This window comes from Chiloscyllium punctatum, chromosome 42 (assembly GCF_047496795.1).
Source record: "Chiloscyllium punctatum isolate Juve2018m chromosome 42, sChiPun1.3, whole genome shotgun sequence".
NCBI lineage: Eukaryota > Metazoa > Chordata > Chondrichthyes > Orectolobiformes > Hemiscylliidae > Chiloscyllium > Chiloscyllium punctatum.
In genome coordinates, this window is record NC_092780.1 from 58,872,349 (window position 1) to 58,886,584 (window position 14,236).

The window sequence follows — 14,236 nt, forward strand, 5'->3', positions numbered from 1 at the left end:
AATGTACCATCAAAACTAACAAATAAGAGAATACAATGGGACAAAGTTTTGGTCATGTCTTATGTACTGCTGATGCTTCTACCAATTAAATGTTTGGGCATAAGTTAGTTTTTGTATATCTGACAGCTCTGTGTTATGTAAACAATGACATTAAATTTGAAATATGATCAGATTGGATTCCCTAAGAAAGTATGGAATCAGTCCCTTCAGCCGAACAAGTCCACACCAACCCTCTGAAGAATAGCCCACCCAAACACATGTTCCCTCACAGTAATGTGTCAAACACTATGGGAGATACAGCATGACCAATTCACCTGACCTGCATATCTTTATACTGTGACAGGAAGCTGAAGCACCTGGAGGAAACCCGCGTAGACACAGGGAGAATGTACAAATTCTACATGGGAAGTCACCCCAGGCTGAAATTAAACCTGGGTCCCTGGCGCTGTGGGACAGTAGTGCTAACCACTGATCCACCACGCCGCCATGCAATCAGTACTAAATATCTATTCCACATGAAAAATGAGACCCAGAGTATAGAACAGATGATTAGTGCAGCTTCTGTACTGCTCGGCATCACTGTGATACGTCAATACAGGGATGGCACTACAATTATAATCAATGCAAAAACATGTTAATCCCACATTGTTTGAAACACGTCACTGTTTACTTCTACAAACCATCTAAACTCATACTAGTTCTGTGGGGTTTTATGCAAATATCACTGTTTAATATGCAAAGTGATGATAATTATTGGTGCACCTGTTGGTGATTTTGAGAATCAGCTCATATGTTACTCTATCAAGTATTAGATTAGATTACTTTACAGTGTGGAAACAGGCCCTTCGGCCCAACAAGTCCACACTGACTCGCTGAAGGCAAACCACCCATACCCCTACATTTACCCCTTACCTAAAACTACAGACAATTTAGCATGGCCAATTCACCTAACCTTCACATCTTTGGACTGTGGGAGGAAACCGGAGCACCCGGAGGAAACCCATGCTGACACTGGGAAAATGTGCAAATCCACACAGTCAGTCGCCTGAGGTGGGAATTGAACCCAGGTCTCTGGCGCTGTGTGGCAGCAGTGCTAACCACTGTGCCACCGTGCCACCCATGAGTATGTAATGATATGATCATTTATCAAGAATGATCAGTATCCATTAGTGCAATTATAATGTGATGAAGATTTATTGTGTCTTTATTTTGCCTGTGGCAGATTTTTAGCTTGTTTTATGCAGAGCCAGTTATTGTGTGGCCCAGTCCAGAGAATGTAACACTATAACTATTTTCCTTACTGGGTCCAGGGACCATGGTGACGGTGACTACAGGTAAGAACCTTAAACTTCCTTAGTCTCTTTTTTTAAAACTTTCCATTCGTGTGAACAATTCCTGAATTTAATGAAACTCAGATTCTGCGCTGAGCTTGGTTTGGTTCTGATTGATTTTTGTTATAACTGATTATAAGCTTAAATTAACTTCCAATAAATAGCTAAAGTGGCGATGGTGGATTCAGTTGCTTGGTGGATTGTTTTAAAATCAGATGGGCATTATGTGTGGTTGGTTACTTGAAAAACCTTAACTGTCTTAATCAGTAAGGTATAAATAATACTGAATGTCAGTGATATCCACTATCTGTGAGTTTTATTATTGACAACAAATGCTATGATTTTAAAGATGTTTGAAATATTACCAAACATAATGAATATATGCTAAAATACCATTATTAATTTCTTGAATATATTTCTCGGTTGAATACTGTTCGTAACATGATTGTATTTTGTTGTTTAGTTTGTTAATTTTGTAGATGACAAGCGCTTTAGCGAGATTATCTTTCAAGATTATTTTTAATTACTAATATTTATGAAGTTATTTGTTTTTCCTGAATCGTTTCTGCATTTGGCAAACTCGTGTGACAATTATTTTTTCTGCTTGATTGAAAACATTACATCTGTTTGTAACTGTCTGAAGAGCAACTTAAGGCAGAAATATGGAAACATGAGAAATTAATAAAAACCTGACATTTTTAGTCCATTGACTTTAAAAAAACTCAGATCTAATTGTAAACTAAGTAAAGTCTGTTTTGAATGGAGGTTTTCTCGCTGAGCTGGAAGGTTCACCTTCAGATGTTTTGTCACCATACTGAAGCTGCATCCGAAGACTCACTGATGATGTTATCTAGTATGGCAATGAAACGTCTGCAAACTAACCTTCCACCTCAGCAAGCAAATCTACACCCAAAACCTCTACCTGAGCTACAAATCTTCTCAAACCTCACTAGTCTGTTTTGAGCAACCTCATTCAAACTAAAATTTGGGACTAAAATCTTAAACTGCCAAATTGATCAGATTTTGTAATTGAGACTAAACTTATGATAACATGTGACTATAATGTGTAATGTTTGTCCATTGAACTAATGTTGTTTTGACCTTAAAGTGATTAATCAATATATGCCTCCAACTGCTCTACTGTGCACTGCACAAAATTGACGTGATCAGGAGATGTACAGGTTTTAGTAAATTGAACAGTTGCCGAAAACGTTAATGTTTTAAATATTATTAAACAAGTCACCTCATAAACAAGACTGCTGTTGTGACTTCTTGTTTCTATTCAATTTAGTTATTAGCTTGCTTGATGGTGAGCAATTTTGTTGAATTCCAATTTGGGATTTATTTTTAATGTGAGGTTACATTATGTTCTTTGTTCTGTTGAAAACGTATGCAGAGCCAGTTCTGCTGCAAACACATCGTTGTTCCTCCCTGCTATGATTTAATGGGTTTTCTTTCTGTTGAGGACAGAATGTGCTTGGATAATTTTTAAATATCTTTCTGAAGCTGTTTCTGGTTTCAACATTGTTTTTTCTTTCTGTTTTTATAGTTGGTGACAGTGAATCGCTCCGGTTTCCTCACTGAATGCAACTAGCATGCGAGTTGAACGTTCCTGAAGTGAAAGGCAAAAAACAATGGTTTTGGAAATGAAGGAAAAAAAAACTTTGGGCACGATTTTTACTTAGAAGTAATAATTGAGGATTAATCGAATCCACTCCATGCATTCCAAATTCAGAATTCACTTATCTACTTCAATCACAAGGTATTTATTTAAGTAGTTTACAAGTCACAGAGAAATATAAATACAATTTTTAAAAAAATGTACTAAAAGTTCTTGCTATTGAGTAATTATGCCATGACTATGATATCATTCATCAAGAGCCACCTTTCAATTCCACTGTACACTACACACAGATTTTGCTCCTGGAAAAGATCATTGGCAAAAACAATTTAGACATTCTGCCCGAAATATTTTGGTGAAGATCAGATCAACTTCACTGTATTCACCATTTCACAAGTAACTTGAATTAATTAATTATGTCCCTGATTAAACAAGATTTGCAGGAAAAAACTAAAACATTAACTGAGTGATTTGGTCTGAACAGTGTTTTAGGTGTTCCCAATCGGTTTGTTTTAAATAAATAGTTATACTTTACAACAACATACCAACTGAACAATCATTCATTAGAAAGCAACTGTTATATTGGATTATGTGAGCAAGGCTAGATTTCGAAATAATTAAAATAGATATCATGAAAGCACCACAGGAATACTTGCTGTGAATCCAGAGAATGTATTTTATGTCAGTTCGTTCAGACATATGCAGATTGCACAAGTTTACAGAAGACAGGAACTAAAGGGTAATACAGCACATTGTTAATACAAATGGAAAATAGGGTAATATTTATTTTAAGCAATATACTTGATCGATTATTGCAATGTAGCAATCTAAAGGAGATTAAAGGCGATCTTTAAGTGTGAGGAGCATTTATTCAGACATCAGTTAAAACGGGCAGAAACAGCTTTTCAATCCACACATCTTTTAAAATTCATTACAAGTTCATTACAAAGAAGCGAAGAAAATTAATTTGCCATTGTAATGCAAACCTGACAGTAAGTATATGCCCGAATTTATTCAACAGCAATGCTGTTCCACAATGGAATGCGGTATTGGCTTTGTGCAGTGCGTGCAAAATCTTCAACGTTCAAGAAATGTTTTAAGAATAAGTAAAAATAATTTAGAGAATAATCCCATTTTCTCCGGAGCTGTCCATAACCTAAATAATTTTGTTAATTACAATGACTTAATAAGTTTATTAAATCAGTGGTTATCTGTATTAATTGCAAAAAAAGTACTTGTTCGTATTAATGCTTATCCTCTGGTTAATTCCTCTTAGAGAAGTTAATTTCCAGCGAATACATTTGACATGATGAATTAAGCAGCTACATCTGCTCGGATCAAGACTGTTGTACAGTTGGTTTCTGTGCTATCTCCGACAGTCCTGTCAACTGGTTCTGACCATTTGTAAATCGTCTGGTTCGGACACCTGAATTTCAGACAGTTCAATTTCATCTATCTCTTCAGAACGACTTTTGTCTGCCAGAAATGTAATATTTGATTAGGTGCCTCAGAACTGAGAGCCCTGAATAAATTGTTAGAATCAGAATAAACACTTCAGTAACAAAACGTAGATTGCAAGAGTTTTGAAATCGGATATTTGCAACAACGGATATTTGACTGAGCGAGGCAGAGAGAAATATGCTGCAAATTTTATTTGCACCAGAATTGTTCGTGAAATGTTTAGTGGCACAACGTAGAATTAGAAATTATTTTGCTTTTTTTTTGGACCTATCATCAGCTTTTAATGTGACTATCAGTGGTATAATACAATCCAAAAGGTTTTAATCTATTTCAATCTAAGTAGACCATGTAAGAGGAAGTGAGTCCTAAGTGGAATTCCAGAGATAGGGAATTTAAACCTTATGCAATTCCTAGTTTTATTCCTCTATATTTTCCATAGAGTTTGAACAATTCAGAAATGCGATCAAAGTATTCTTGGATAATTGGTGAAATGTTACTTTCATTGTGTAAACATTCTGTAATAATCTCGGGTTGTTGGAAGGTGTTAATAATTAACATGTTTTATGCACTGTCAAACAGGTAGACTGTTGTCCGAAATATTGTCGACCTCATTGTGTTCAGGTCTGTTGTGATGTCGTAGTAGGTGTCCCTGACTCTCAGCCAGGTGGCTTGTGTTCATTTACAACCTGTTAGAGACGTATGTAATACCATTTCTTATCAGGTTAATTCGGGGCAAAATAAAACATTGAGTTCTTTGGGTGTTCGAATTCCACTCACAGAGAATGTGAAATCTATTCAATCATTGTCCTGACTTGTGTCTCTTACATACTAGACAGACATTTGGCGGGGGTTAGCAACTTTTTTCAAATAAATACTTGTCCACGAGCTTTTGGGCATCGCGAGCTGGGGTTAAAGGAGGAACTAAAAGAAATCCCGGCTATTTCACTAGGTTTTCTATCAATATCATTTATAACTAATCCAGAATTCATCATTTTTCAAATATATTTGATGCGATTATATCAAGGCTGTTCCAGTTTACAGCAAAGCAGTGCTGTATTTGAATTTGACTGTTGAGGACTGCATGTTTTCCGTTGAATCCAACACTTGCAACAGATGGTGATAGCTTTTCAATTAGTCTTCAATTGATATGTCAGATCATTCAGTACCTCTGCTAAGAGTCCTTTTTGAACAGTAGTCAAACAAGCTTAATCACTGTTTAAATCAACAGCTGTGAGTTCATGTGCCAAACATATGCAAACAATTTGCTGATGAGGGGTCACTGGATGTGAAACGCTAATCTTGCTTTCTCTCCTCAGGAGCTGCCAGATCTGCTGAGTTTCTTCAGAAATTTCCATCTTTATTTAGGATTAATAGCACTCAAAGTTTGTTGTTTCATTTTTAAAAAAGTTCTGTTCGATGAAACAAGTTGTTTGTTGAGAAAATACATTTTAACAAATTGAAATGTTCAGAGATATTTAGTATCAGAGAATCATTGATTGTGAGTGATCTGATCGAGAGCCATTGTTTCAGAAGAAACTATATCATGAAGTAACAACACGTCCCAAAGTGCAGTGGCTGCTGTAATTGGGTGGGAGTTATCTTGACAACTCAAAGAGAGAATGTCAATCCTTCCGTTCCAAATAATCAACAGAACATTTTAAAGAATGTATTAAACAATTAATTTGTTGAAATATTTTAATAAAACGTGTTCACCACCAGTGCTAGCCTAACAACTGACACAATAATCGGAAATAGGAGCACGAGTTGTGTACTCGACCTTTTCCACCACTGACTTAGATCATGATGGATCTGTGAGCTAACTCCACAGGCCTCCGTTTGTGCATAACTCTTTAACACCTCTGATTAACAAGCAAAAAGTATCCCAGATTTAATGATCCGACTGCACATAACAAAGGGAGACACCATTTCTGAAAGACATTTCTGTGAGTATTTAAAGTGACACAGAGGCTATAATTAATTGCTCATGAAAATAAGGTTTAAATCTCTGACAATTTCCAATTCAAACATCCCAATAGTCAGATCCCTTTAATTGAACATTATATTTCTTTATTCCAGGAAACTATAATGTATGATTGCCGTGTTACAATAAAAAGGATAGCTTCATTCTCATTATACAATTAAGAAATAGTTCTGTTAGTTCAATGAAAACACAGTGAACCCACACAGATGGATACCATTCAGCATGTCATCTCGTGTGGACACTCAAGTGCCTCAAATACTTTTCAATTCTTCCAGTGGCTATTTGCATCTGTAAACAGGTATGGAAGTGTCAGACTTTTTATATCTCCTTGACAAACCAGTTCCCATTACCTTACTTGAATTGCTGAAGTTCGTGTGATATTAGAACATTCAGAGCGCTGTTAGAAAATGAGTTCCATGGTTGTGATCCAGAAAGAGTAAAGGCGCAGTGAAATAGTTGCAAGTCAAAATGGAGTGTGATTTGGAGGAGAGCTTTCAGGTGAAGCACATACATGTAAATGCACCAGTATCCTCAAAGATCACAGTTTTGGAACGTGCTGCTGAAGGAACATGTAAACATACAAATTAGAAGCTAAAGAAGACACCTCGGCCCCTCTAGAATGCTATTTCATTCATGAGATCATCATACATCTTGCTGCTTGACAGTCTTTCCAACACCGGATAAAATTGAACCTGATTGTTTGCCTTTCAATGAAAGAATTGTAAAACTTTGGAATTCTCTGCCACAGAAATTGATTCACATTAAAATATTAAATGATTTCAAGAAGAAGATAGTTTATTTCAATCTTTCAAAAATACCATGAGTATGTGGGGAAAAAAACGAACAGGATACAATATTGGTTGAAAGCTCTGAAAACATTGGATGTGGCATGGTTGATCAATTTGCATGACACCAAAATTGGTGTTATAATTAACATTGACCTTTATCTAAAAGAATAGCAAGATCTTGATCAGATGGGTTAATGGGCTGAGGGGTGGCAGGCAGAGTTTAATTTATATGAATATGACGTGTTGCATTTTGAAAATACAAATCATTTCACACCTTAAGAGTTAATAGTAGGGCTTGGGGTAGTGCTGTCGAACAGAGAGTCCTGGGTGCTCAGAGACATAGATTCTTGAAAGTATTGTCTCAAGTAGCTGGCATGGTGAAGGTGTGTGGCACGTGTGCCTTCATTGATTAGAGCATTGAGTTTAGGGTTGGGATGTTGTGTTGCAACTGTTCCGGATATTGGAATGAACTGCCAGAGAAAGTGGTAAATGCAGAGACAGTTACAACATTTAGAAGGCATTTAGACAGATAGAAAACTGGATAGGTCTGGATGAATGTAGGCCAAAAGCAGACAAATGGAATTAGTTTAATTTTTGACCTCTGATCAGCATGGATGAGCTCGATTGAATGGTTTGTTTCTGTGCTGTATGACTTTGTAACTCTCTGACTTTATGGTGGAGTAGGCTCCAAGTTGGAAGGTGGTGAGCTAGTGAGGGTTTGGAGTGGTAATATGGTAGAGCTTGAGTTGATAGGCTGTCAGGTATTGAGTGGCTGCTGGGTAAGCTTGTGTACACATAGTTGGGCAGCGTGGCATCAAGGCAAATGGCAATGGTCACAAAGATAATTTGGTCGAATTGTGCTTGGTAGGTGAGGGGTAGTTTGAGCTGAAGTGCAGGAGGTCTGCCTGTGATAAGCTGGTTAGTTGGAGGTGGGCAGGGTGCCAGGCTGGTTCAGGGGTAGAAAGTCACTGTGATGAAGTGGCAGGTGGATATGATGTTGAAATGCAAAGCTCACAATCTAGCGAAGTGGCAAGCAATAAAGGACAGCTGGGTATGAAGCTAGGATGCAATGTGTACAGGGTAAAAACAATGACTGCAGATGCTGAAAACCAAATACTGGATTAGTGGTGCTGGAAGAGCACAGCAGTTCAGGCAGCATCCAACGAGCAGCGAAATCGACGTTTCGGGCAAAAGCCCCTTTATGCCCAAAACGTCGATTTCGCTGCTCGTTGGATGCTGCCTGAACTGCAATGTGTACAGGTTGACTTGGGTAAGTTGAGAGGTCAGTGATCAAGGGCTGAAGTCATATCTAGGGAGTAGGGAGAGGTTGTGAAAATAATGGTGCTAGGTCCAGTCAGGGCCAGATTCACCACAGACCAAGTGCAGGGTGGCAGGACTGAAATTGACTGAAAGGAATTGAGATTACATGTCCATCTGGAATATAGAACATAGAACATTACAGCACAGCATAGGCCATTCAGCCCTCAATGTTACGTCAATTTGTGGAACCAATCTGAAGCATATCTATCCTTGACCATTCCATTTTCATCCATATGTTTATTCAGTGACCAGTTAAATGTCCTTCAAGTTGATGAGTTTACAAAAGTTGCAGACAGTGCATTCCATGCCCCTACTACTCTCAGAGTGAAGAAACTACCTCTGACATCTGTCCTATATCTATCACCCCTCAATTTAAAGCTATGTCCCCTTGTGCTAGCCACCACCTTTTGAGGAATAAGGATGTCACTCCTCACCCTATCTAACCCTTATATGTCTCAACTAAGTCACCTCTCAGCCTTCTCCTCTCTTATGAAAACAGCCTCAAGTCCATCAGCCTTTCCTCATAAGACCTTCCCTCCATACCAGGCAACATCCTAGTAAATCGCCTCGACACCCTTTCCCAAGCTTCCATATTCTTCCTATAATGTGGTGACCAGAACTGTACACAATATGCCAAGTGCTGTCGCACCATGCCGCATCATGACCTCATGGTTCCGAAACTCAATCCATCTACAAAGAAACTCGAACACACTGCATGCCTTCTTTGCAACCCGAACAACCTGGGTGACAACTTTTAGGGATCTATGTACATGCACACTGAGATCTCTCTGATCATCGGCACTACCATTATGGATTGCCTCGGATGTGTGTTCCTGTCTTGCGATGGGGTCCTTTGTTCCGGGGCTGAATGGGTGTGAAGGAGGGGAGGAGCCGTCAATGTGAGTGGAAAATTAAGTCTGGACCGAAAGTGAGAGTGGTAGTTAGTCTGACAGATTGGAGTTTTGGTGTTGAACTGCATGTCAGTCTAATAATTTCTGAGGTTAAAGAGCACTTGTTAATTTCTCAAATCATGTTTACATAAATGCTCAGCTCAGTTAGCTGTAACTCTCCAAGGTCTCTGAAAGTTAATGATCCTCCATTTTTCAGAGACCTCCAGAATTCAGGTAATTGTCAATTAGAAGTTTCAACTTCCAGACACTTGACATAAGGTCAGCTGTGACAGAGATCTTCACAGTCCCAGTGCTCAGCTCCTGCCTGAGCTGCTGCTGCTGCTGCTGTGACCTTCTTCCCTGAAGAACATCCTGTCTTGTATTAATAAGTGAGGAAGGCTCACTGGTTCTGAAACGTTCACTCTGCTTTCTCTTCACAGGTACTGACAGATGTTTGTTTTTTCCAGCAATTTCTGTTTTTTTTTCTGATTTCCAACAGTATGGTGCACAGTAGGGCAACATGGTGGCTCAGTGGTTAGTATTGCTGCCTTATAGTGCTTGGGACCTGGGTTCTATTCCAGCCTCAGGTGACTGTCTATGTGGAGGTGGCACATTATTTCCGTGCCTGCGTGGGTTTCCTCTGGATGCTCTGATTTCCTTCCCAAAGTCCAAAGATGTGCAGGCTAGGTGAATTAGCCATGCTAAATTGTCTGTGGTATTGAGGCATTTCGACTTTAGGTTCATTAGTCAGGGTTAAATTTAAAGTAATAGGGTCGGGGAATGAATCTGCTTGGGTTACTCTTCAGAGGGCCAGTTTGGACTTGTTGGGTCAAATGGCTTGTTTTCATAATGCAGAATTTATATAAATCCTCATTTACTTGGTTTGCATTTCATGAAACATCTCCACTCTTCACTTGCAATCCAATGAACGTGTCAACTGGCGAGAATTTCAAACAGTTACTGGTGGTGGGTTCAACGTGTTCCAATTTCTAAATTATATGGCAATGGTCAAGGTAGAAGGCATGTTTCTGGAAAGAGAACCAAAAGATCATAATCAACAACTGATAGGAAACGAAAATAAACTCAAGTTATGCTGTAGATTTTAGCGGGAACATACTGGATACGTTTACAGCTGACGATGCGTTTGAGTAACTAATAAGATTGATTTAACAGAAAATAACGTGCTCAATTGGTCATTCTTTCCAGGAGACACCGTCTCCCCCCATCTCCCCCCACCACCCCCTACCCCCCCACCCCCCATACTTTATGGCTTAGTCTCCTCCTGTCAGCAGCACAATACTGAAGGTTCTATATCTTTGGTTTTTTGGTGATGGACTATTCTCCTGACATCACCAAGGTGACCTGGAAGAAGAGTGGGGAACCAATCATGACTGGATTGAAGACTTACCCTTCAGTGAGAAACAAGAAGGGAACTTACATCCTGAGCAGCCAGATAACTCTGACCGAGTCAGAGGCGGATTGCCCCAGCAAAATCTACTGTTAGGTTCAACATATGGGGTCACAGAACAGCATGGAATGCCATATGTTAACAAGTGTTGTGGGAACTGAGATAAACAGAACATTTTTGATTAACCTGAATAAGGTATTATTTATAACACTTTCCACAGAATCATAGAGGCATACAGCACAGGAAAAGGTCCTTTTGTCAATCCAGTCCACGCCTATCAATAAAAACCACATAACTATTCCAGTCCAACATGCCAGCACCTGATCCATTGTCTTGTGGGACTTGCCATTGTGAATATGCATTGAAAAACTTCTTATATATTATGAGGGGCTCAGCCACTACGTGACTTACAGGCACTGGGCTCTAGGTTCACACCATCCTCTGTTTGATTTTGTTTTCCTCTGAGATCCACACTAAATCTCCTGGCCTTACATTAACCCTATGCCGCTAAGGCATTGATCCTTACATCAAAGATTTCTGTTTATCATGTCTATGCCTACCATATTCCAGACATCTCAATAATCTTCGCCCTCATTCCTCTTTGCTCCAAGGAAAACACCAGTCTATCTAATCTAATTTCATAATTAAAACTCTCCAGCTCAGGAAAATTCCTGGCAAATCTCATCAATGCTGCCTTCGGTGTAATCACTTTCCTTCGATCGCATGCAGTCCTAAACTGTACACAATACATCAGTGTGGCCTAACCAGTGTTTCATTCAGTTCCAGTATCATCTCCCTCCTCTTAAATTCAATGGCTCGGCTAGTAAAAGCAAATAACCTCCACACCTTCTTGGCCTCTTTATCCAGCTGCCACAGTACATTAAGGGATGGATTAGAATATACACCAAATATCCTCAGTCCTTTCCAGGCTTCCGCCATTCAACATCCAATATCTTGCAGTTTCTTCTGCCCCAGTGCATTAACTTACACTTATTCAGAATGATTTCCATTTGCCATTTCTCTGCTTATATAGGCCAAACCTTCTATATCCTCCTGCAAAGTAAAACTATCATGTTCATTACTTACCAGGACATGACATTTTTCAATTCATTTGTGAACTCACTGATCAACCCTCCTACTTTCTCATCTAAATCATTTGTCGCTAAGAGAAAACACAAAGAAATTAACATTGATCCTTGCAGAGCCCCACTTGACATGCATTTCCAGTCACAAAAACACTCTCCGACAATTATTCTCTGCTCCCTGCCACTCAGCCAGTTCTAGATCCAATTCGTCAAATTCATTCAGATCCCATTGGCTCTGATCTTTGCTGTCATCTGGACATCAACTTAGCTCTTTGAAAACTACCAGCAAATTGCTTAGACATGAACATAGAACATAGAACATAGAAGAATACAGCGCAGTACATGCCCTTTGGCCCTCGATGTTGTGCCGATCCAAGCCCACCTAACCTACACTAGCCCACTATCCTACACATGCCTATCCAATGCCCGTTTAAATGCCCATAAAGAGGGATAATCCACCACTGCTACTGGCAGGGCATTCCATGAGCTCACGACTCGTTGAGTAAAGAATCTAACCCTAACATCTGTCCTATATCTACCACCCCTTAATTTAAAGCTCTGCCCCCTTGTAATAGATGACTCCATACGTGGAAAAAGGTTCTCATGGTCAACCCTATCTAAACCGCGAATCATCTTGTACACCTCTATCAAGTCACCCCTAAACCTCCTTTTCTCCAATGAAAACAGCCCCAAGTGCCTCAGCCTTTCCTCATACGATCTTCCTACCATACCAGGCAACATCCTGGTAAACCTCCTCTGCACCCATTCCAGTGCCTCCACATCCTTCCTATAGTATGGCGACCAAATCTGCACACAATACTCCAGATGCGGCCGCACCAGAGTCTTATACAACTGTAACATGACCTCAGGACTCCGGAACTCAATTCCTCTACCAATAAAAGCCAGTACGCCATATGCCTTCTTCACCGCACTATTTACCTGGGTGGCAACCTTCAAAGACCTGTGTACATGGACACCAAGATCCCTCTGCTCATCCACACTACCAAGTATCCGACCATTAGCCTAGTACCCCATCTTTTTGTTACTCTTACCAAAGTGAATCACCTCACACTTACCCACATTGAACTCCATTTGCCACCTTTCTGCCCAGCTCTGCAGCTTATCTATATCCTGCTGTACCCTGCCACATCCTTCCTCACTGTCAACAACTCCACCGACTTTCGTATCATCCACAAACTTGCTCACCCAACCTTCTAGCCCCTCCTCCAGGTCATTTATAAAAATGACAAACAGCAATGGTCCCAAAACAGATCCTTGCGGAACACCGCTAGTAACTGCACTCCAAGATGAACTTTTACCATCAGCTGCTACCCTCTGTCTTCTTCCAGCCAGCCAATTCCTAATTCTAACCTCCAACTCCAATTGACTTCCCCTCAATAAAACCATGCTGAAAATTGTGATTAATTTTCCAAATAAAGTCTAATTCCACACCTCTTTTGTTCCAATAGTTTCCCTACAACTGAGCCTAGACAGGCCTGTGTTTCATTGTTTATACCATCCTCTATCCTACATGACAGTACTACACTGGCTGGTCTGCACTCATTTGGTCCCTGTGGCCAGACAGGAATTCTAAATTATTGCCAGCGACTCAACTATTTCATCCTCTGCATCGCTCAATAGCTTGGCATACATTTCATCTGCCTTGCAAATATAACTACTTTTCATCCAGCAAGATAACACTGAACATCACATCACCTCTCCTAATTTCTGAAAGTACATCACAACAATTCTCCATGAAGTCTTATCCCCACATTGTTCCTCTTACTAGTGAACATTGACACAACACATTTATTTTGACCATAACAGAATCCTTTGGCTCCACGCCAATAATAACACTTAATGGGCATTACTGTTTCTCAAATATCCTTTTATTATGAATGAGCCTGTAACTTGTTTTAATATTCTCCTTTATGCTAACTGCTATTATTTTCTCATGGTCCCTTTTGCTCTTTTTCCCTAATTTCTCTTTCTTTCAACCTCCCCCTTGCACATTCTGTACTTCATCAGAGTTTCTATTGTTTTGAGACTTCAGTGTATACCGTAAGCCTCCCTTTGACGTCCAGAGATCTCTGCATCCTTGGTCCCATGTTGTGGCTTCATGGCCAAAATGTCGTCCCTGTGCTTGTGCTGTTTCTGTCTTAAATGTGTCACACTGCTTTGACTCAGATTTACCAATAAGTGTCAGATTCAGTCCACTCTGATCAAATCATTACATGGTCTTATTAAAATTGTCCTTCCCCCTTTCCGAACTTTGGTTCAGTCTCTTTCCTATCCCTTTCCAGAAAAATCTGGAATCCAACAGATTTATAATGTCTGAAATGCGCTCCACC